Here is a 25585-nt window from a genome sequence, read left to right on the forward strand (position 1 = left end):
CTGCAAAATGGAACCACTAGATCCGCACTAGATTCAATTAACTAAGCAATTATTTTGAAAACAGTACATCGATCGCACAGTGAAAAACGTTTGCCGAACGTAAATCGTTTGCTTGTTTTCTGATGTATACGATTACATTTTCACGAAATTAATTATTTAGCAGCTGATCGTTAAACGTTTGCTGCTCATCTTAATTTTGTAATGGATTTAAATTAAACATTTCAGGATTAGCAGAAGGACAAATCATATTTGATAGCAGTGCATGCTCAAATGCTTGGCGTAAGTTTCGTTGTTCTCTTATAACAATATCTAATTATTTATGTATGTTTTCAAACTCTGTTTTATCCATTACAGTTCCTACAAATTCGGATTAAACTGGGAATCTTGAGAACGTTGCAGGAGATGGTGGTGATCCAAGTGGCAAACCTTCCTTGCTAATAGTTGCGGAAATTTTTTGAGGCTGCATAGTTGATTGAGCCTGATTAACCAGACTCGACGGTCGAATGTTGGACACATTCGTACACAGTTGAGTCAAAATACTTTCCACACTAATGTTACTTTCATGACATGATGGCTTGGTAGAATGTGCAGGTGGTGAGGCAAATGACGGACTTATAATACTTCGAGACATAGAGCGTTGCAAGGACGGCATTTCTGATTGAAACTGACTTCCGAGTTCAGTAGTAGGTGATAAGTTGAGCTTCACAAATTGAGACGATTCTGTGAACTGATTTGTTGGCTGTACTTGACTAACCGAATTAGATGGACGACGCCGAGTCACATTCACAGTCATTAGCAAAGGCCCAACGGCACTATCAACATCATAAACCGGATCCGAAGTAACTTCCGTTGGTGGTTCTGCGTGCTGATTTATTGATTGTACCTTTGTGGTCAAATTCAATGGACGAAACCGGGTCACATTCATATGCACCGGCACAACTGCACTATTAAAATAAAAAAACGGTGGCGAAGTAACTTCCGATAGTAGAATGCTTGACTTTATAATGTGAGTATGTTTTCCTACGGTAGGCTGTAATGGAAGGAACACTACTGTCATCCCTTCGGTTACAACTTCTGCTGCTTTATTTTTCAACTGCTCTGGAAGTGTTACTTTTGTTCCCGGTTTCATTGATGCTGGTAATGGTAAAACACTTCCTTTGAATTAGCGTTCTAAGGTAGCGTTGGTACTCTTCTGTAACCTTTTTCCATACAAAAATGGAATATATACATATGTAAGTATAAAAGTAATGTTTTTTTTTGTATAAAATGCTTCATAATGGGTGTATTTTGTATTACTACTTTAGAAAACTTTTTATTTGCTATCAGGGTGGCCACTCAACTGGGAAAACCGGGAAATAGCCAGGAATTTTATTTTCCAGGAAAAACCGGGAAAAATCGGGAAATTCTATAAAGAAACTGGGAAATTATCACAATCTTTTCCTATCACTGTTTACCATCGTACGAAGTGCATTTTCAATTAATGGGATGTTTTGTTTATTGTTCCCAACTTACCACAGGCCATCAACATCACACCAATGTGCATGGACAACATTTCCCGTTTCTCACATGTAGTACGCAATATACATATGTACTATACTTCTCATTCGCACTGGTGCAATACTTACGTTAATCGTTATCGGTTCTTGCTCATTTCGGGTATGGTGTGCCTATTTGTTCTACCGTGCACTCGTCTTTTGTTATTCATCTCTCGTGAAGTTGCGGTCGTGTCGGATTTAGTGGGCGATCTCAATTTTTGAACAGAATTTGTGTCCTCTTTAGCAATTTTAACGTTACCCAATCACACATCGCCTGTACATTGGTATTTTGCATTTTGGTTTCGGGCCTCTACCTTCATTCCGCCCGGGTGAGTGGGTTCCCACACTGGCACTGATGGTTGATTCCTGTATCTATTCGTGAGGTGCATCATCAGTGTCGTGCGAGTAACAGCATAATGCAAGGCTGCTGTTTAACAGGAAATCTGTTCTTCGCAGATTTGTATGCTTTCCCCAGTGGCTGGTTGGTCCATGACTTCCGGTTACCTTTTTTAAAGGTTGTGTGATGACATCTGTTGCTCAACAATTGATAGCAAATGGAAAATATCTTTGTCAAGGGGTAAATTCTTTACATCTTTGTGTCATGAAGCTAAACCTCCAAAAAGCAATATTCGTAAAGATTTTTTTGTCGTTTTTCATCAGTTGTTAGCTCATATAAAACTTCCGAAAATATAAAGAATGCATATTTAAATAGCTTAAGATCCATAGTGGCGAAATTAAATCTAAAAACGAGCGCACGATTGAAAATTTGTTTGTACAAATTTGATAGAAATCATGCCAAAAATGGTTTTCAAATGTGTTTGTAGCATGCATATGCTATACTTAGTTCACATACTTCTCATTACACTCAAATAGCAGAAATTGTCAACACACAATAACGACCCTTAAGTCAGGAAATGTAAATCAGCAGAAAAACTCTTATCCCAAAACACTATCAAAACATGCAAGCCACACATTAACTTTCAAAGGCGAGAAAAATATTATTCAGCACAAAACCCGTTAGAACGCACTTGGAGCGTAAAACCATAACATTGCATAATAGCAACCATTAAGTCATATATAATGAAATAGAAGACACCGTACCTTCGTGTGTACAAATAGAACCGTTACCCGCAAGCGTAGAAACAAAACACCGCGTAAGCACAAAAACCCAGAACTGACCTTACAGAATAATTGCAACTATATGTAAACCCAAAACTTGACCTTCAGCATAACTGACATAAAACAGAAAGTGAAAGTAAAACCAAATATAACTATACTCGTAACTCGTATAAATAATAATGTAAGATAAGACCGAGTACTGCTCAGTTACGCACAGTACGCACATGGTGACATGGTTAAGTGGAGCCGTTTAAGTCTTATCGTAATTCGCATAAACAACACAAATGTGTTAAATTAATTCATTATGTCCACTCGTTACCTGGAGCACTGATGGCTCCCAGTGATCATCCGAAACTCTGCTTTGTTTTGACGAATTAACCCCGCGAGTGATGTTTAATCCTCTTGCACCGCTGCTCTAACAATTGCAACCTGACACGAACGTTACATGTTGTCACACCTCCAGATTGTATACTTTATTGTTGAATAATTCACCAAAAACTTTTATCCAGTTTTTTTGACAAGTGTCTATATTTCCCGTAATGCCCGTGTTTACCTACCAGCCTCTAGATATCGATTTTTGAAAACGTATGATATAATAATTTAGAGTTGAAGTATCGAAGAATAGTGAACCGGGAAAAATCCGGGAAAAACCGGGAAAAACCGGGAATTTAAAATCCTGAATCGAGTGGCCACCCTGTGCTATTGAAAACATGATAAGCGATTGAAAACATTCCACATCATACTGAAACACTTATGAAAAGATTTGTTATTTTACGGCCTTGTTGAAATGATGACCACAATCACAGAGAAAACAAAAGAATTAAACTACCAAAGCAAACTCAACGCATGCTACTCAGATACACTGAAATCTCCCAGATACACTGAAACTGACGTCCCCAGAGTCACGAGCCTCTCGAGATACGACGATTCGCAGATATGACGATTTTGATTTTGACAGTTTAAAGTTGTCATTCAGACGAAATTGATATATTTTTTTGAATTCATGTGCAGATAACCATTACAAACATTTATTCTTCATTTTTCACAAGTCCCCGATTGTGAATATCTATATCGTGTAAATGGCTTTTAGAAGAAAATTATTACATTATCGTACATTATTTTAAATAAAATGTACGATTTCGTAGATTCCGAATATTCAATTTCGGTTAACAACTTTATACTTACAGATATTCGACATACGACTATTTCGACTTACGCCTTGCCTTTTAACATTTTTTCGGTCCTAAATAGAGTAGTATCTCGGGGGACACCTGTACGCGGAAATGAGAAAATGTTTTGGTTTCTACATAGATTCTGCACTCTCAAATTCACGCAAGTGTGGGTGTGGAGGGGAACTGGGGGTAGTTTCGACACCTTAAGGTTTTCCCCTGATTGCAATACTTTTGCCAAAGTAAACTTACTAGTAGACATCGAAAAAGCTTTTTTGGTGTATTATGTACCATCTTACGAGAAACTACGGTTCCTGGATTGATTTTGATAACATTTTGATAAAAATAAAAAGTGTGTTTTGTTGCGTCACGACTGCAGTGCGGGTAAGTTCGACACCATGATGGGGTAAAATCGACACCTTGGGGGTGATTTCGACACATTGGTTTTAGCGTTCAAAATAGCAAACTCTGATGGCCTGTAGTTTTCATTGAAGTTCAACAAAGTATTTCGTACCAATTTTACGAAAAATAACACAAAACAGTATTGAAATATACAAAAAAAAAAATGAAAATACAAGCAAGAACAAAAATTTCATTTCAAATAGCATCGGACCAGTCTCCATATAGTAGAAGCTGCGGCGATAGCATCTGGTTTACGGAATAATTGGTTAACATTCCTTTAAAAAAATAACCTGGCCATCTTCCAGTAATCTTTTACTTTTTTTATAAAATCGAAGGGTGTTCAATTTTATTTTTCTCTGCCAACTCGAAAACCAAAAGGTGAACATCGGTCAATGTGATTCCAAACCAGCGTCTATTTTTTTCTTCAGTTAAGCCTACCCGTCCTAAAGTAAGCCTAAAATACGGTCAAAGCCATAACAATATTAATTTTCATAAGCCTAAACCATATACAAAGTATATGTTTTGAGTCCGAGTTTGGCAAACGTTCTGTGAGAGAATAATAGCTAAATTCCATAATTATAACTTCCTAGGTTTGTTGACATCTTGAATTTTAAAGCTTCTACGGTATTTTTAATTGCGTGTTTGTTCAGCTTGATTATTACGTTTGTGGTACATCGTTAAGGGACATCTTTATAAAATACAGGCACTTTCAAATTACGATATAAACAAAGTTAACATGCTACAAATAAGCATTACACTACTACCAAGTTGTAGAATTTACCCCCATTGGCCGCACAAGTTTTAGTGACATTTTATATTATATAGATTAATGTAAAAATTACGCCTTGTGCTACAGAACTAATCAATAGTATTTATAAAACAATACTATTAACATGGAAACTATAATTTTGTTGAAATAACGCCACAATTCCTTAAGTCCCAGAAGTAAAAACTTACATCGGCTGTCAATCAGAACCACCATGTGTTTATTTTGTTGTTTTTTTGACAATTGACAGGTTTGTGATCAGTGAAATGTGACTCAAATATTCGAAACAGTTGACATAAATAATATGTATAAGTTTTTTGTCTTCAAAAAGTTCTATAAATACAAAAACGGCAAGGTGTCGAACTTACCCGCAGTGTCGAACCAACCCCGACTGCCCTTATGTGTTCACATTCAGCCATTGCGCTCAGTTTGGTTTTCTCGTAGCATCATGTTGGTATCGGTGTCTCGCTCGCACTAATGTAGCGAGTGTTCCTCTGTGCGCTCCCTTTCTTGCCACCACACGAAATCGTCAGTTCAGCTTAAGCGTTCGCCGTGAAAGGCCGCGCGCTTGTTAGCCTAAGCCGGACGATTGAAGTTTTGATAAATGTTGGAGTGTTGTGCATATTGAAACGCTTATCTTTTATTTTCTATTACAGGGTTTTCGAGGATTATATAGACATGTTCAGCGAGTTGTAGATTCGTTCAGGCATATAATAGACTCTTTCGGCGAGATAAAGAATTGTTCGGAAGTAGGCGTTGACATGTTCAGCGATTCTGTAGAGCTGTCATTTGTTTTGTTTACACACTGTGCCGCAGGGTTCAATTTTTCATTCTTAAAAGTCCTAAAAGTAGCTAATAATCATTCTCCAAGCTGTTTAATACATAAATTAGTTGAAAAAAGCATATTTTTTCGAAAACCGTTTGTTTACCTTCTGATGAGAATGATCCAACTTGCAGTCCATGGGGTACGAAAGTGACAGCTCTACAGTATAACCGAACATGTCTACACCGACTTCCGAACAATTCTATATCTCGCTGAAAGAGTCTATTATATGCCTGAACGAATCTACAACTCGATAAACATGTCTATATAATCCTCGAAAACCCTGTATTAAACGCTTTCTATTATTTTGATTTCCGCTGCTTTATTTCATTTTTTTTGTTTTGATTCGTGCGTTCCAAGGCTGAGTAAAGCGAAGCAAACAGTGCACTACGAAAGAAACTTGCGGGAGGGGATGTCAGTGCAGCGCAGCGCAACTCGTAAGAATCAAAAGGGAGGGTGAACCAATCCAGCGTAGTCCCTATGGGACTGGGACAAAAGTACAGGCGGTCACCGAGATACACGGTTAATGGGGACCGAAAACGGCCGCAAAATACCGCGTATCAGGAATTTCCGCGTAAGTCGAATATCGTAATTCCCAGTTAAAATATCAATCATCTTCGTGTAATTTTGCAAGTAGGGGGCGATTTTAAAATTAATTATTTGATGTGATTTAGACTGAATTTAACAAATTTAACACCATTTCAAATGATTTTTAAGATTCGATCAAAAGGGAAATTAATTAGCATTTGACAATGGATGTGTCAAATCAGCCTTCCGTCTTGCCGTCTTACCGTCTTCCCTCCCGCTCCAGCTGCTGGTACTTTGATGAGCTGTCGTAGGCGCGGTAACAGCCTGAAGCGCAAAGCTTTGGGACCGCTCGATGCCGTTCCTGCAACTACCGCTGCTAACCAGGCTGTCGTTCCCGTTGTGGACCCGGTTGTCGTTTCAGCTGAAGAATCCGTCCCATTCTCCGTAGTGGAGAAATTGTTCACGGAATTCGCGATCGTCCGGTCTAAGCTGGATCGATTGGACGAATCCGTCGAGGGGATACGGGGGGAGCAAAAGAAGCATCATGCTGAAATATCAAGCAAAATTTCGGCCATCGCCAAGTCGGTGCACCTGGTCCGAAGTGCAGGTGGGGCAGATCAAAAAATCGTTCTGTGTTGGCCAAGATGGCTATGCTCCTCCTCTCCGAGGGCTTTACACTTACGCCCGTCACAACGGAGGATGAGCTAAATGCTTTAGAGCAGAAGCTGGGCGATGCTGAGTGTATGCGGGATAGCTTAGCTTGGCTGCAGGCTAAGGTGTTCGACTCCGAGACACAAAAAACCCTAGACGAAGCAAGGAATTTTTGCCTCGCTACAGCTGGAGCGGGAGCAATGCAAAAGTTGCTAAAAAATATATAGCAACATTTTGCAGCTTTTTAAGAAGATTGGGAGCACCAATAAAGTTATAATAGCTCTCGGATTTGCTCGAGATTATTTCGGGAAAAAATTGCGGTACGCGTATCAACTCGTGCCAAAAAAAAACCGAACCCTGTAGAGGATGGTGACGGTGGGCACAATTTAAATATAATTTAGCTTATATTAATTTAGTCTAGTTAAGTATTGATTAGATAGCTATAGGTGACCAATTAAGCTTAGTAAGTTGAGGTTTGCATAGCATAGGTAAGCATCGTTTAGCATAATTTGTTATTAAAGCTGAATTGAACAATTAAAACACGTAAAAAACTTGTTTGATTTCATAACGAATCAATATGGATTATAAACATGGATTTATTTATTCGTTTATTTTTTATATTTATCAATATGATAGCATAACACGGAAACAACATTCATAAAAATAGGAACACTTTTTTCGTTATTATCTTTCATAAACTAAATACTTTACACGCAATCAAATGAAATGCGAGTGGCACGTTATGATAGGCTACGCTTTTCTCATTTGCTAGTCAACAAAAAAAAAAGATGTACTATTAATTGTCAGAGCATTTTAATTAATTTTGCGGTGTAGTTCCTTTGTTGCAAATAATTATCTCTGTTGATGAAATTTGATGCAAAGTGTAATATGCCGCTTTGCTTCTAATTAAAAATGATACTTAACGAAAAGCTAGTCGATAAAATTAGCGCGTTTCTTTCCTCAAATCAGACGAAAAAACGACTTTCGGCTTAGTTGTTTTTAGTTTGTTTATTTGCCGTTAGAAAGGTATGTGTTAATGGCACAAACATAAAATCGCCCCCTTTGGCGGTTTCTACAGCAGCAAGCCTGCACAAGATTGAGCTGTTCAGCGTGTATTTGACCAGAATCAACGTCTTTAAGACTTCCCGAAATATTAAAACATGCTCGGAAGGGCAAGGCTGGCTAAAAGCAGAATATTTTTGTTTCAGGGCATGCCCTTCAACGATTAGCTGCGAGCCCTTTTGTGTTGCGGTGTGGTACATAACGATGGTGCCATCATTTGTCCTGTACCACTGATCGCAAAAATTGGTTCGCAGCAATCTCCTTGTCTTTAACCTTTTGGGTGGAACGTCCTGCTGCAGTTGCTGGATTGCATTCTTTAGCAACCTCGATTTGTTCTCGCTCACTGTTCGTTCACTGTTTTGACGGTCGTTTATTTTAGCAGGAATGAACAACAAATGAACTCAGTTTAACCAAAATGAACTTTAAACGACTGTTAAAATGTGTTAATTTATTCGCGATGCCGGCTAATATCCCTGCAAACATGTGGCCATACCTCTGTACCACAGACTTCCTCCGCCGATGGACGTTACCGCTGCTTCCGTCGATTTCGACACCGGTGTGTGCATCAACGTCCGGGGATCGCGAGGCAATTTGCAGTGCGGTTGGTGCTGCCTAATGTGGGCAAGTAAAAGGGCCAAAGCTCTATGAGTTTGGCTGGTATGTAGTGCCCACAGTCTCTAGCCATCCGCAAACGACGCTTCGCCGAACGGACGATCTTGCAGCTCGGTACCTCGTGCGGCACCAGCAGCACCGCTGCTGTATCCCATCCCTCCTTCCTCCTCACTATCGATCATCGATGATGGAAGTTTTTCTGTACAGCAAAAAAATAGACACAATGAACGTCAAGTCATTGATAAAGAATGAATTAAAATCATCTCCACTTACTGAACACTTCCATATGTTCGAAGCCTTCGTCGCTTACCAATGGCAAAGCATTAACAGACACATGACTTTCTAAAATAGCCAAAAAAATTCATTAACAACACTTTCGATCAATCCTATTTTTCTCTTTTAACATTACACTTACCTATTGTTGTGGATTGCAAAAAGCTAGCACGTGCACATCCTCCTCCTATTCCTTCAAGCACCGCTTCTGCAAACGATCACGTGCATGGTACACCATACCACTTCGCTTATCACGACGTGTTGCCATTATCACAGCACTTGCTTAATTTTTGCACAAATTGATTGAAAATTTGACGGGTTCGGTAGGAACGGATTGTCGCGTTAGAAGCTTCGATTACACTTCGAACAATACGCCGCAAACGCGATCGAATCAGACAACATCCACATGATAGAAAAGGACAACACGACATGCACATGAAAGGGAACACAGCTTGATAGGCGCTCATAGGACCGAATATACACGCAAGTGTGTTCGGTACCGGCCCTAACCGAGAGAGTTCACTCCACTCAAATCACGATTGGCAGCGAGCTACACGCGCGTAAAAGGGAACGATATAAAAGCGAAAGCGAGAAAGGATTAGTTCATGAGCGCCCGTGAGTTGCATGTATGGAGAAAGCCTGAGAAATTAGTAATTTTTCGATCGCTTTGTGCTGCGGGAAGGAAGCAGGAGAAATCTGAACCTGTGTCTCTCAGCGTTCTTTTCGATCCGGTATAGAACGTCGTTCTCTTTTCTTTTGCTGGTTTCTGTATGGATACACATACACATTCTGTCTATGTGATTGATAACAGCGCAAGCCATATTCTCTCAATCACAGAAATAACGTTACAACACCTGCACCATGAAGCTAGAAAAGGATAGAGATTTGTGATGAAGTGAGACGCTAATCGCCAAAATTTAAAGAGACAATCCATCGCTAGCGGTAAATGCAATCAATGAATTGTTTCTCTTTTGCCATATGGATGTTATTAGTATTGGTGCGTAATTTTGACTGGATTGTTGTAATCAATGAATTGCTATGTGTTTGGTGCTAAGTTGTTTCACTGCGCATTCAATCAACTCACTTGAATGTTTACCTGAGATCTTCTTTGTGCAACTAAAAACATAGGGTACACGACACGTTTAGCCTTTCGCAATAATTTATTGAACATCGTTTATTGGCCCGTGGAATAGCGATATTCTCATAGACAATTAAAGTGCATTACCGGACAATTGGACTATCTGTTAGTGCAACGTACAGTATAATGTCAACCCTCCGGAAACAACTTAACACTCTATGCATTTGTTATAGACCGATGATTCGATGCTTGTTGCTTCTATTGAAAATATTATTTCAATAAGTGAAATATTAATTCAATAAGTGAAGTGTGCTTTGCATAACATCCCTCACGGATGTGCGTGTCGTTCGAAGGATGTCGGTTTCCCTTTCTACCGTTTTTCGTCCATCATTCCTTGCCAGGCTGCACGAGCGGCGTTGTGCCGTCCAAAATCTAGAGAGAGAAGACATGCTCTCTCGCTTTGGCACAGAGGAAAGTTTTCCATTGGCTTCGGTTTTGTTGGTTGCGTAATTAAAATTCGGGTTCGCGACACCTTCGGAGCAACAACTCGCTGCAGCCAGGGACCCAGCATCCTGGAGAATTATTGTTGACCGGGCCATTCCACATCGACGTGCTCTATCATGAGCAGGCCAACAAGAGAGAGAGAGAGAGATAGATGTACTGTGGTCATCATCAGTTCACGCCCTTCTATGGAGACTGATTCGTACCTCAGAACAGTTCCGTCGTGCAACACACACCATTGATCTCGGAAATTGTCTCTAAGAGACTACCTGGGACGTATGGTGCATTCGGTATATCTACCGACTGATTTAATCGACCGGTCCCGAGGTCGAAGATAAATGCTCGGCAAAACGCTGAACCGCCTGCGCCAAACTGTGTCGTTTGCTATGCAGCGCCATTTGCCTAAAATTGCGGAGATATCCTTCGTACTCTTCCGAACACATAGTGTCAAGTTCACCGAATCTTAATCCTCGTAAACATGCAACAGATTGTGTACGTTTCTGTTTATGAATTCGGGCCATAAAGACTACTACGATTGTGCCACAAACTGGTGCAACAATTTATCCGCATCCATCCAACGGTCTTTATGATGTGCAGTCGATAAAAATGGTGTCCCAACAAACAGCAACATGTAGTGCTGGTATACAGCGTCGCTTAAAATGTCTTTTCGAACAACGAACCATACAAAATGCAGAGATGATTTAAGTTTAATTCCGTTCCTATCTTGATTCAGATTCAGGCTCCGCATCTGCCGTCTGAAATCAGAATGCAGATAGATTTAGAGCAGATGTTCCGACACAATTTTAACTATACAAAACGCCTCCATCTATGAGGTGCAGACGATTCGACACTATAATATCTAAAATAATGTTCAATCCATCCAGACGGGATAGCGCCGATAAAAACTTTTGATGCAGCGGATATAGTTCGTTGCAAAAAGAATTATGCTAAGTCTCTTGGCTGGGAAAACGCACCACACGGATAGAACCTGTGTGAAGAATGATTACCCTTTTTAATTGTAATTATGCACTTTAAGTACCCGCTAACAGAGTTGTGGGATTTAACACCTACAATTTTGAAAGAATAAACTCAAAATAAAATCAATGCTGAACTTTGAATGTTATAGATTAATAACTCACCCTCGATATAAGCACGAGACGACGTATCGGCAATTTTCCCCCAGTAGAATTGACCGTGCATCATCAAACTGTTTGCTTTTGTAGTTCGTTCATTTCTTCAACGAAGTCTTCGAGATGCTGGTCAACTGATACAGGTTTTGATAAGCTGAAAAACATTGCATCACGGGCATGTTCGGTATGTTAAATACTTTCATAAGTATCGGCCAGAACTGTTTACTGTCGTTCAGGTATAGCGGTAAACCATCGAAGAAAAAATCGATTGCAAATCCATCGTTTGTAGAAGGCAAGTTTCTAAAATATTAACAAAAAATAGATACAGAAGCATAAGTCCACAGAATACTTAGTTCTGTAGCCACTAAGAATTTACTGGAGATAATTGATCAAACAAATTCCTACACCCTGGTACCAGAACTCTCCTCCATCAATCTGCGTTATCGTTGTTTTTATCATTGCATCTCCCGGTGGCTTACGGACAGTGCGCGCATCGTTCGGCAACGACTCAAACTCCGGCTTTTTTTTAAGGTGGCGCAACAGCCGATTAATCGCCTTGTGGGTTTGCCCTGTTTTGAGGGCCCACAGTCGCAGACCATCCTCCCACGAAACATCCGCTAACGAATCATCAAACAGTTGTTTTTTCTCTTACATCATACTACCATAGCCTGAGTTGTCCTCATCGCTGTGGCCGTATTCTGCCGGTCGTTCTTCCTCTTCGCTGCAGTCTTCGAAATCTTCCAAAACCGGTGCATAGGTGTTTGCTTGGGTTGAACACCTTTCCGGACTTTCTGTCGCAACTTGAAGCCATCGTTTCTGCACGGAATATATTTTTATCACTGCTTTTAAACTTCTACTGGCGTTACCGGCGTGCGTTTGGACGGTTAACAAACTGTTGTTGGTCCTCGTTGGACGGTTAATTTCCGGGAGCAACAGCACGTCGATTTGATCCTCCCTCGCTGCCTGCAGCACAAAGTCCTGGGCATGCTGACCACGACCCAGGTTATCTTACATTGGTTGGATCATTGGTATGCCGACCGGACGCATTCGGTTTGGCCAATAGTGTGCTGGCTTACAGGCCTTGGCTAACGCTTCGTTCGAAGCATCGATAGCACCGTAGCTTTTCCTGCGACGGAGGTGGAACTAGTCGGACCTCGCTGACGCATAGCCCGAGCCTCAGCTTGGTGCCGTCAAGCTGCTTGGCATTTTTATGCGGCAGGCGAACCCGAGCACGCTTCAACTTAGGATGCTGCCACATGTCGGTCAGCATCGCCTGTGCCCGACTGGAGTTGTCTGTCGAGGGCTGCCTCTAGCTCGGTCTCGTCTGCCGTTGGGTCCACATCATTCAACATCAGCGTTGCCATCTCTGTCACATGCTGAAAAGCGCCAGCACTACTCCCTACGATGGCTCTTACTTGCTGTAGCATGTACGACGCGTCCGCCGTTTTGCTTAACGTAAACCGCCACAGCTGATTATGAGTGCTCCTTCTTCTCACAATGGGTTTTTTGAGCGGCTTGTTCTGCTCATTGTTGTTTACTGCGACCGGTTCCATGCTGGTAGCCCTCTGCGAAAAAAATTGGCATGATGCCAATTTGCTTGTTGCATCAACACCATTACTTTTTTTTATAATTAACTTGTTTTGAAGTTTTTCTAAAATGTTTGAAAATATTGATTTGGTGATTCGGCATATTGAAAAAATTAAAAAAATGGTAAGAAAATTAAACAAAGGATTGTATGTATATTTATTTTCAATATTGCATATTTACGCTTGATCAGGTAGTTTCAAAGGATCTGATTTGTTTATTAATTTTCTACGAGTATTCCTCAACAATAGTTGTTCTTGTTCGTCATCATCATCGTACAATTGCATGTGATTTATTTGTAATCTATTTGGATTGGTAAAATCACAAAAAGAAACACTCAAATCAAACTGTTTCAACAACAAAAACAAGAATGACATATCAATCTAAATGACAGTGACAGTGCTTAATACCAGATCAAGGTGTGTTTATTAAGGAGGTGAATTGTTAGCGCGTTTTCCGTGCGCCATCATTGAGTATTGTTATGTCAAATCGCATACAATTTTCTATACCCCCCTCCAGCCCTCCCCGATTTTAATACCGGAGCCCCCAGTATTGTTATGTCAAGTCGTGAAATGTCAATTTGCTCTGAAGCACTTCACCTCCTAATATCCATACCCCTTGTACCAGATCATAAATGCATGATTGCTGCTGTCATACACACCGTACAAGTTCACCGCCCCAGAGTCCTCGCATTACGGCTACACGTACCGCTACACCAAGCTACACGTACCGGACGACATCGGACGATGCCATAAATCCGTTAACGCCAACTGTCAAATCCCATAAATATCGGCCCGCTGTAATCTGACACGGCCCGGCCCTACGCAAATCTCTTGTCTGTGGTCCTACGGTCCTTGCAAGCCTTGGTAGTTTTTTCGCCCCTAGTTCTAGCAGTCATACAGGGTTTTCCAAGCCACTTCAATGTTGAAACTGAAAATGTCAACCACGTTAAACGAATGCTGAAGGCTGCACGGATGATTTCAAGTCTGAAAAGCCAGTTCAACACAAAAAGTTTTGTTTTCAAAATCGTTACACTATTTTTCAATATCGGTATAAGCCATTTCAATCTGTCAGTTTGGCGGACTCTCGCCACTATGGATTAGAAGAAAATGTAATACGTCAAAATGTTCAGTGGGTGATGTTTTCTAAATCATCCCAACGAATACAGTATGGTAACCATCAAATGAACAATGGTTGTATGGGCGGTCCGCACGGTGCGAGAAAGTGCGAGAAAACAATACGGTACTGCACGTTTCATTACCACATATACCCAAGCAATTCAAAACGCTCCGAAGTAGTAAAAAAATGGTATATGAAGTAGCCGTCTACTTCCCGTTCTAGTTTGGTTGCTTAGAGTCTGAAAAATGTAAAGCATGTGGGTCCCAGGAAAGAGCAATAAGAAGCGTTCTCGAGCACACACACACACACACACACACACACACACACACACACACACACACACACACACACACACACACACACACACACACACACACACACACACACACACACACACACACACACACACACACACACACACACACACACACACACACACACACACACACACACACACACACACACACACACACACACACACACACACACACACACACACACACACACACACACACACACACACACACACACACACACACACACACACACCGGCGGTCAAAGTGTTAAACAAACTTATTGTAAAGCTTCAGACTAATCCCTATATCAACGACTGTTACTGCCCCGCCGCACTCGTTTCTTTCGTAATTAAAAAGAAAAAGGAAGTCACAAAGGAAACAAGAACAGTTAACTGTCTTTTTTATATAGTTCACTTTTCCTGCGGTAATAGTTGTTCAAAATAGATCGTTTGCCTTCTTCCGCTCCTTTATATACCCTTTGATGATGGCAAAGCCTTATAGCAATGGAAATGCCGTAGTGTATCACGTCACCCTTGTCTAGGCTCTATCTACACGAGATCAATTTCGAACAACATCAAATATCATTTTCTCGAGGTCCCAACAACGACTCTTATCACCGAAAATGAACAGTAATAGGAGACTTGATTTATACGAATCAGTCGAGAGATTAAAATCAAAATGATCATTCCAGTCGATAATTGCCTTGCCATTGATAATAAAGGATCTTCTGATTCGCATTGCGATTTTTTGGGTGTGTTTGAAATTTGACGATAAACAAAACGACAGCATCTACTTCATAAAGGCTAACTCACTAAATTCTAAAATTTAGCTTTAAATAAATCTGCTCTTTGTTTTTGGTTGTAACTGCTAGTGAAAAAGAGGTAAGATTATGAATTGCCATTATTTGTGGTCTGAGAAAAATCATTAATAAAATGATATTTATTAATACAACTATTGCTGTCCAACGAACTCTAGTATCGCGTCGTGGAGACACCTAACCTCTTTCGCTGCCGCTAAAATCTGCTGAATTCTGATTTAATTATTTTTTAAACTATTTTTGAGTTCTACTTGCCGATCATTTCGTTATACGACATGCCAACAACCCTGCCAGTATCTCCAGCGGCGGCTTCTCCATTAGTTGCAGCTCCTCCACCACCATAGTATGATAGATTCTCATTCTCCGACAGTACTCATTCTTTAACAGTACGCAAACTGAGCGGCCGCGGGAGGCCCCGTGTATGATAATTCCAGATAGGGGCCCCATGGATGAATGGACTCATAAACTATAGAGGCCCAGCAATCGAGGGATCCTGAACACCATACGCGAAGTTTGTCCAAACTTTAACTCTTATATGTTTTGTTTTGTTATTTTTTTTGTTTTTTGTTTTTATTAATATTCTGAAACGGAACTATACAGTTCGAGCATAGCTTCGCGCTACATGCTATCAAAAAGAAGGCATGATAAAATCAACGTTCTGTGGGAAAAACATGAGAAAATCGGGCAATACCAAAAATTGTTTCCTGAACTTTTGAAACACGAAGATAAATTCTTCGAGTTTATGAGAGTTTCAATTAAAACTTTTTACTTCATACTGAGAAGGATAGAGCATCTTACAACAAAGCAACCTACAAACAAACCATACATTTTTCTAGAGCAGGGGTCTCCAAACTTTTCTGTTCGCGGGCCGCATTGCTTCACATATAATAGTGTTGAGGGCCATTTTTCAGTTGCCTGTATCTAATGCAAACGTTTAAATTTCGTCTTTATAAGAAAATACTAACATAATATACTAACTTCTATAGCTTTCTATTATTTAAGCTTGAACTACGTCTTTGAAAAGCAAAACTTACATTTTCTTTAAAATAGTCACAATAATTCACTATTTATTTTATCCTTCACAAAGATGCCAGGGGCCGCAACAATAGGCTCTCGAGGGCCGCATGCGGCCCGCGGGCCGTAGTTTGGAGACCCCTGGTCTAGAGGAACGATTGATGATCACTCTCAGGTATGTTAAATAAAAGTTATCTGAGACAACAGAAGAGTTTCGTACGCATGTATCGGTTCCCGGTATCGTAATCACGACTCTAAACTGCTTCCTAACATTGCTATTCCAGTTCCAAATCCGGCCTCATCAAAACGACGGTTCAGGCCGGAGTCGTTCGGACCCGTCAAGAGCTATTCGGGAGCCGGTTCTGGGCAGCTTTGATCGACTACAAAAGTCCGGCAGCTAACTAGCGCCTTTGGATCTATGGATGCAGACGTTTCTGAGTTGAGAGTTTTGCTTGTATCTTCCGGAGCTGATTCTGGCGAAGTCATTCGGAAGCGATTCCGAGTTTTTTTATTGAATTTACAAAAATAAAAAGCAAAAAAAACTGTACCTCACTATCTTATGTAAATTTAGCCAACTTGAGAATCTGATTCCCGCTTAGGTTACCGATGAAAGCACATCCATATGAATTCTGCTCGGAAAATTTTCATCATATATAACATGCTTGATTTCCGAACTCGGTAGCTATTCAGGATCCCGAGAGTCACAAATACCGGTGTCATGCACCAACAAAATTAATGCTTCTTCATCAATCCGCGCGTTTGCCATGGTATATCAGCTTTTGTTTTCTTTCGAAGATCGCTCCAAACAATTACTTGTCACTTCTAAAAACCATGAATTTTGGGCTTATACTGTTAAATTCAAATGACAGATAAAATCGGAAGCGACGGTCCTACAAAATCAAAAAAAAATATTTTGCGATAACAATCTTATTCTTTCCTTTTGTCGAATCCTAACAGGAATCGTTGACTGTGGTTGAGCGAAAACACTTCTAATTTGAATCTGGTGGAACATCTTCCCACCGAAGGCTATCCGTTTTTTTTTCTTAATACACACAGCACTTCCGGAAGCATTGTTAAAAAATCAGGCCCTTTAAGAAGTTGAATATTTCGAGACACTCCATCAACCTTTGCTACAGCATCCCAAATAGGTCGCTTTTTCGTGGGTTTTTAGGCTGAGATATAACATTCAGCGGGAGGAACCAAACATCGTAAGGATTAGTGGATTTTAGTTCGTCTCTTATTGCTATGTGTGTGTAATCTCTCTTCACATAATCTTCTATTTGCTGATATACCGTTTTAGATCTGGGTCTTTATCCAATTTTTTTTCAGTGCGGGGGCTATCGGTACCGTATCTTCAGTTACCGTATCAGGTTCACATTGCTAAGTCCGACAGGCTAAAATGTCTGCCTACCAACTTAAAACGGATAGGGCCCCATTATCTGTTTTTTTTTTATAAATCTAACCACTATAAGTACATGCCTGTTTTGTGTACCTACAATGGCACTATGGTAAATATGCAACATTTAAAATGCATACATAAATCCAAAGGCATTGCATTATAGCAAATCAATGACATTTAATAAAAGTTAAGTAAAAAAATAATAAATGCGTATGTGGTAATTTAGAGCGTTAACAAAAATTTGAGATTCATTATGAATTCCTAAGGATTTTGTAAAAATGTTGATACCTTCCTAAAAATAATGGATTTTTTGGTCATAACGTAACGGAATGGCCCCATTTGACCTCTTCGTGAAAGACCAGAAAACATTTCACTCTAAAATAAATTACTGAATTACCTTTAAATTATTTGGTACGCATTTTAGTACAATACCACCACTATTGGTACTACCAGTACTATATGTACGTTTACCCTTTCATCTACCTTCGAGAAAATTCGTTCACACGGAACTTACGTCGCTGTAATGCAATGTAGATTAAGTACAAATTGATATATCGCTATAAATTGGCCCTTATACGCTTTTCACCACGAGAGAGGATCAGCAGTAAATTCTGTGCAATCCATTTTCAAGTACTGATCTCGTTATACCTTTGCAGCTGTCTCTGGATTTCGATTATATCTAACTCGTTTTTTTTTTATTTGAAATCACTGGAAAAAATCGTATCTAGGTTCTGTGAATGTTTGCTGTATAATTGGATCTTCCTCTGATGAATGGTTTACTTTGAACGGTACTTTAACATCTATCAAGCTTTGATAAGTATGTTCATACCTGTCCCGATGATTCTCAAAACTATAGTCTCACATTCGTGGATGCAAAAGCATAGCTTGGTTAACCAGCTTATTTTCTAGATGAGGTTTACCCCTCTCTAAAAGGTCCTGGATCAAAATAGAAATAAGTTTTTTTCTAAAAGGTTTCGTTTTTGTTCTAGTATGATTAATAATATGCCCATTTTGGATAGTGGTATCGATTTTCCACTTGAAATTACTTTGGTAAATTGATGAAACGTTTGTAGCACTTTAACGCATTGTTCCATCGAAAACCAATCTATGGTAGATAAATCCTTTTTGTATTTCATATTATCTAAACATGATAAAATTGGGATCTTAGTCTTGTGAAACCGCTCGATCATATCATATGTTGAATTCCATCTTGTCAACACATCCTGCTTCAATTTTAAGACAATCAAACCCAGGTTTTGTTGCGCTTCGGCTAGTTTAAGGGTTGCGGTGCTATTTTTTTTAAACCTCACAATTGTTTTTAATTTTTCGACAGTGTCTGAGATCGACTTTAGCACAGCATTTTGCACGATCAGGTTGAAAGTATGCGCAAAACATGGTAGAAGAGGAAATTTTGTCTGACGTACTCCAGCATTCATGTTTGCAGCATTGTCTGTAACAACTGCCTGATTTTTGTCGTGGATTTTAAAATTTTCAGCTGCATTTTTTTTAGCAAATGGCAATATTATCAGCCAATCAATACTATTTTTTCAGAAACGCTGCACATACTGATAAATTTGCGTAGACGTTTGATTCATCATTCATGTAATAAACCGCAACAGCCATAAAGCTAGTATTGGGGGCCTTTCACGATTTTAGTCTTCTTTTTATATCTTTAATTACATAACGGTCGTGAGGAAGTACTTTGTGAATTACATAATGGCCACGGAACTTGCAGACGAGTTTCTTATTCACATTAATTGAATCTGTGTGTTTGATAACTACCATATCTCCTTCAGTAAACTAGGGGCTGCCTTGGATCTATTGGCTACGTATTGTTCATTTCGATTGTGAATATTCCATGTTTGATAATGCTTCAGAACGTAGAAGGTAAAAATCACGGTTTGTTGTAACATGCTTATCATTAAGAAATTCATGTAGTTCGTCTCAGATCTGGCCTCGTTGAGTGGTCAGAAGAATTGCATAATTTGAACATGAGTGATATCATGAGAATCAATAAATTGCTTGAAGGTGGTTGTAGTAAATCATGTCGCACGGTCAATTACATCTCTTGCGAGATATAATGTTAAGTACGGGTCCTAAATCATCAACATGCAACGTATCGAATAGTTAGGGTGTCTTTATAATGCTGTACATGTTTTGGTTGTTAGTTCTTGGAGGTGCTGAATAGACGATGCACTTTAAACAATTTTTAATGAAGTTCTCAACTATTGGTTTCGTATGAGGGAAACAATACAGGGTTTTCAACGGTTATATTAACATGTTCATTTAGCTATTGAATCGTTCGATCATATAATTGACAAATTCAGAAAATTATTGTATTTTACGGTTGCAGAGTTTTGGTGTAGTATTTGCACTGGGTCAGGCTTTTTAAACTTGTAAACATACGAAGCGGCAAGCTAGCTGCGGATGTGTTGTGGCTCGTGCATTTTACTATAAAAAACATTTATGCAAACTATTAGTTGGCTCTCGGAGTTTTTACAGTTAAACAGGTTGTTGCGCAGCGACCACATTGAGGGTGGCTGTTTGAATTTATAATTAAATAATTTAAATTTGGTCTTAGTAGGCTATGATAGCTTGTAATTTAGAGTATAAAAGGAGGAAATAATTATAATAAATCAGTCTTACACAAGCATTAGATGAGTGCGTTTCTCTGTTTGGTGTTAAGATTCTCCCGGGTGAAGCCTTGGGCGAATACGATTGCCTTTTCGACAACGCTTAACGAAATCAGTAGCGGCGCTACCACGGAATAGACCTCCCAATTTACATTAGAAAAGAGGTAACTAGCCTGGTAGGCCAATACTGAAAGTAGTTTGGTGAAGGAGAGTTGGACCGTTGACGCTCCCTAAACCCTTTGCCCGGGACGTTCTGTTCCGTGGCAGCAGACGGTTTACCAAGCGCTCCAGAACGACCGAAACCTTCGCGGTCGGCTTGGCCGTCGGGCCCGGAACACAAGTATTTCCTTCGTTTTGTTTCCTTCATACATGCTAAAATGTATTACGTTCTCCTCTAGCCCACACTAATACCAACGTGGTTGCAGCAGTTGTCTAGTGTATCGGAATCAGCTACATATTACATATTTGTGCCAACGAGCAATTCCTTCGTAGGAAAGTCATTTTGTTCAGTGAAAATCTTCAAAAACACGAAGGAACAATGGCTACTAATAAACAAGCAACTATTTCGCACGAAGAAAAGCAACGCATTGTACAAGCGTACCTGGATAAACGCCGGGTTACTGATGTTGCCAGCGTTATGGGTTACAAATCAATAAGTAGCAACGGTATCCCAGATCATCCGAAAGTGTATGAAGGAAGGAAAAATTGTTACTTTTTTCACAAGCGCGGCGGTATTAAATCGAAGAAACGGATAATTGTTCCTTATTCAATTTTGCAATCGTAGATTGATGACGATTGTTCAATTTCTTTAAAGAAATTGTCGAACAAATGTGTTGGCAAGATATAGACCATAGACCACATGCGTTCTAGATAGAAAATAATATTAGTAAACGTCGATCTGTCAAGAACAGACTGACCTAACTCCCACTTTACCCGTCAGATGACACACTAGATGCACCGAAAGGGACGACAAGGTTAGCTTGTGCGACAACTAGTTCTCCCAGAATAGGACCAATCAGGAAGCGGTTCAACTAGGGTCAAGTTCGCACAGCTGATCGAGAACAGGGCGCCATCGCTAACCGCAAAATTAGTTGCAAATCAGAACACGGAAAGACAACACCAATTTTAAAACTGCTTGAAATCTGATTGAATAAACGACAGTTTGTAAAATTATCTTTACCGTTTGCGACTCAATAAATCGAGTGCTACACACGTAGCAACAAAATGTTTGCGCGAATTTTACATACATGTGGCCATAGCCACGCTGCATGCATACATCAAGGCGTTCTATTACTCTTTAAAACGAGTTTAAATTCTCCCAGAACGTCGAACCGATTCTATCAACATAGAAGAGCGACAACAATAGCTTCGTTGTTCACGGAGCTGCAAATGAAACAGGATCTGGACAGTTTTATTTTCTTAGATGAAGTTGGTTTCAATGTCTCATTGCGAATCAATAGAGGCCGCTCTAAAATTGGAACCCCGGCTACTCATGTTGTCAGATCAATTCGATCCCGCAACATCAGCATATGTTGTGCCATGACACGGAATGGTGTATTGGCATATCACTCACGAGATGGGGCGTTTAATACAGCAGCCTTTGTCGATTTTTTGGAAGAGTTAAAGAACAAGATCGATGAAAAATAGATCCATGCACCTATTATATTCATGGACTACGTCGCCTTCCATAAATCGCGTCAGGTGCAAAATTTGATGAAATTTATAATATCCAGCAATACCGCCGTATTCTCCATTCCTCAACCCTATCGAGAACATGTTCTCCAAATGGAAGAACATAGTCTCCAGATTGCGGCCACAAAATGAGGACCAATTAATGCAGGCCATTCATGATGGTGCTGCGCTTATCTCTTCTGAAGATTGTAAGGAATATTGCAAAAATATGCTGAAGTATATCTGAAATTGCATTACGGAAGAAGAAATTACAGTTTTAATTATTGATTAGTATGAATTCCTTTAGTAAGTATTTGTTACAATGAACTCTGTTATTTTTGTTTTGTTAACATTTAAAACTTATGTTAACGTTGTCTAGTTGATATGTTAGTTTGAATTATTTGAATTCCTGAACATGAATTATAATTTGGCTATGTTATGTCTTTGAATGACCAAAAATACAATGATTGGTTATTGCACTGCATGAATGGGATTTCAAATTTATGTTTGCATACAACACTTAAAATTTACATTGGATTGATGGTTTTTTTAATTAATTTAATAGGATTGGGACGAAACCAGTCGAGAGCTGGCAGAACAAGGTGCCGTGCGTGAGGCCGCGAACCGACCGCATCCTGAGAATGCCATATTAGCAAAAAGAATGTAGAGGTATGTGACTTTCAAGCGAGGGGCATGTAGAAGCAGGGAAGATGGTTCGAAATACGCGAAATTGCTCGGAGGCGAGAGCGTGTTTTGCTTTCTACTCATTTTTTTCACTCACATAATTACACATGTGTGAATGTGTGCGTTCACTTTCAGCCTGCACGCTCAGTTTGGTTTTCTCGCAGCGGCATGCGTGTATCGGTGTCTCGCTCGCACTAGTGCAGCGAGTGTTCCTCGAGCGCTCCCTTTCTTGTAACCACACAAAATCGTCAGTACAGTTCAAGCCTTCACAGTGTGAAGCCGCGCGCGTTTTTACCGAACCCGTCAAACATTGCGAGGGTTGCGAGTAGTATCATTCGCTCGAAATCTTATGGTAGTTTAAATAATCTTTGTTTTTTATTCATTATTTACTATTTGGTAGTGTTATTCGTCGAAAAGATCACAATTTCAATTTTTGTGAATTTATGCAAAATATAATGTCGAAATGCCGGTGTTTATGCCGGTGGTTGATTGCGCAGGATACTGCTTTCGGAATTTCTGGTTTATGAAATAAAACTGTAACTAAATGTGTGTCTTACTCTGTTTTTATATTCTCTTTTTTTATTCACTTGATTTCTTCGCTATCTATATGTTTTATCTGTCAAAAAACACGCGGCCTCTCTCCAGTGATAAGTCCGCGCTCTTGTTCGTGAATTTGCACCGCACACCTCAAATCCATATAAGGCCGCGGGGCCATGGGGATTCGCAACGCTCATTTTCTCAAGCACTCATGAGTGCTTTTGAGGAATCCTCGTTCTCAGCGTTTGTCGAATCGGAACAAAATCGGTTTTGAGAATCTTTGAGAATCTTTGAGAAAGTTGACGATGCAGCGATCGGCTAACTGAAATATGAGCAAATGTGCTATTTGTTTTTCGGTAATCACTTTGGAAAATGTATTAAATGTTTATAATTGAAAAAAATAAAAAAATGCGATCAAAAATATATTTTCTATTTAAAGCTCCAAATAAAGCATGAGTGACTTTATCGGTTTCTCAAAGTGAGAAAAATTGACGACGGCCACGGGCTCGCGTCTAAGAACAAGATCTGAGTGCTAGAGAAAGTTAAATGAGTGCTTGAGAATGTTTTCTCAGCTTGAGAAAGCCCCGTGGCCCCGCGGCCTAACGCGTATGCTCATACCGCGCTCTGACTGCTGTGTTGTTATCACACAGTCTGCTGTGTGATAACCCTAGCGTTAACATCCCGGCTACCTTGAAATAACAATGTTATTTTAATGCTACTCATTTATAGGGAGTAATACTATCCTGACGACTGGGCGAGTAATTGTTTTTCCATCTGGCGTTTTTAATGAAACAACTCGCACTATATTGTCCTTGCCTGGGTGAAGCGCTACTATCTTTGCAAGTGGCCATTGGCCCGGTGGAACATGATCGTCCTTTAGAATTACGACTCGTCCTATCTCTATCTTAACTGGTGGTTTATATACCTTTGTAGCTCTGGCTTGAAGTTGCTGGAGGTACTCTGGGTACCATCTTGCCCAAATCGATTGCATTAGCTTTTGCGTATGCCCCCAGTGTGTTAAGCGATTGTCCGGAATGTGCTTGACGTCTACCTCGGGCACCATTTGAAAGTTAGATCCAGTGATGAAATGGCCCGGAGTTAATACGTCGAGATCATCAGATGAATGGGGGATAGGAGTGAGTGGTCGCGAATTGAGGCACATTTCCACACGTGCACATAGCGTCAAGAAGTCATCGTAAAGCAGTGTTGACGATCCTAACTCCTTAAGTAGATGTTGCTTTGCTGATTTTACCGCGGCTTCCCAAAGCCCACTAAAATGAGGAGCTCGCTGTGGAATGAACTTCCATGTTATCTCGTTCACAGCACACCAGTTGAAAATAATCGCTCGCGTTTTGGGATCGGTTTTCAATTGTACATATAGTTGATGGAGAAGATTTGCTGCACCCTTAAATGCTGTGCCGTTGTCTGAATGTAGCTCCTTGACCCTTCCACGACGTGAGATGAATCTCTGTAGCGCGGCAATAAAGGCTTGGGTAGTTAAATCACTAACTACTTCGATATGTACTGCTCGCGTCGCAAAACAGACAAAGATTGATAAGTATACCTTCCGTGGTATTGTCTTCCGTGTTCCAAATTTTACATAAAAGGGTCCACAGTAGTCATCTCCTGAAATTGAAAACGGAGGCGCTGGAACCACTCTGCTGCTGGGTAGGTCGGCAATGGTCTGATTAATAAATGTTGGATGTTTCTTAAAGCATGTAATGCATCGATGATACACCGATCGAATCAAATTTCTTGCACCTATGATTCAGAACCGTTGTCTTAACGAGGCGAGCATTTGTTGTGGGCCCGCATGTAGTTGCCTTTTGTGACAGGCTTCAACCAGCATAACCGTCAATCGATGTTTTGCTGACAACACGATTGGGTTTTTTGTGCACAATGGAAGGTTTGCTAAATTAAGTCGTCCGCCGACCCGAATTAATCCATCTTTTCCTAATACTGGGTTAACCCACCTCAACTGCGATGATCGTGAGACAAAGCTTCCATTCGTCAAATCATGTAGTTCGTTTGGGAACATTTGTTGTTGATGTAATAAACATAAGTTGACTTCTGCGAGATGTAATTCCGCTGTAGATAACCATTTGGGATTAGTATCTTCAGGAAATTCTACACAGACCTTCGCTCCTTTACGATGTTTCGTTTTAATTAGCAACCGGCAACA

General features: G+C 40.1%; 2 long non-coding RNA genes across 2 annotated transcripts in view; both read left to right on the top strand.

Annotated features, from left to right (window-relative positions):
• The window catches only part of LOC133391175 (uncharacterized), a 49841-nt gene extending 32815 nt beyond the window's left edge, over positions 1–17026 (top strand). Inside the window, exons 4-5 of the long non-coding RNA XR_009764666.1 lie at positions 16553–16654; positions 16764–17026. This is a non-coding gene — a long non-coding RNA (uncharacterized LOC133391175). The remainder of the gene's footprint in view (positions 1–16552; positions 16655–16763) is intronic.
• LOC133391177 (uncharacterized) lies at positions 4865–7565 on the top strand. The gene is made up of 2 exons (XR_009764668.1): positions 4865–6388; positions 6532–7565. It is a non-coding gene; the product is annotated as an uncharacterized LOC133391177 (long non-coding RNA).
• Positions 17027–25585: the final 8559 nt, after the last annotated feature.

Source organism: Anopheles gambiae, chromosome 2, assembly GCF_943734735.2.
Source record: "Anopheles gambiae chromosome 2, idAnoGambNW_F1_1, whole genome shotgun sequence".
Classification (NCBI taxonomy): domain Eukaryota; kingdom Metazoa; phylum Arthropoda; class Insecta; order Diptera; family Culicidae; genus Anopheles; species Anopheles gambiae.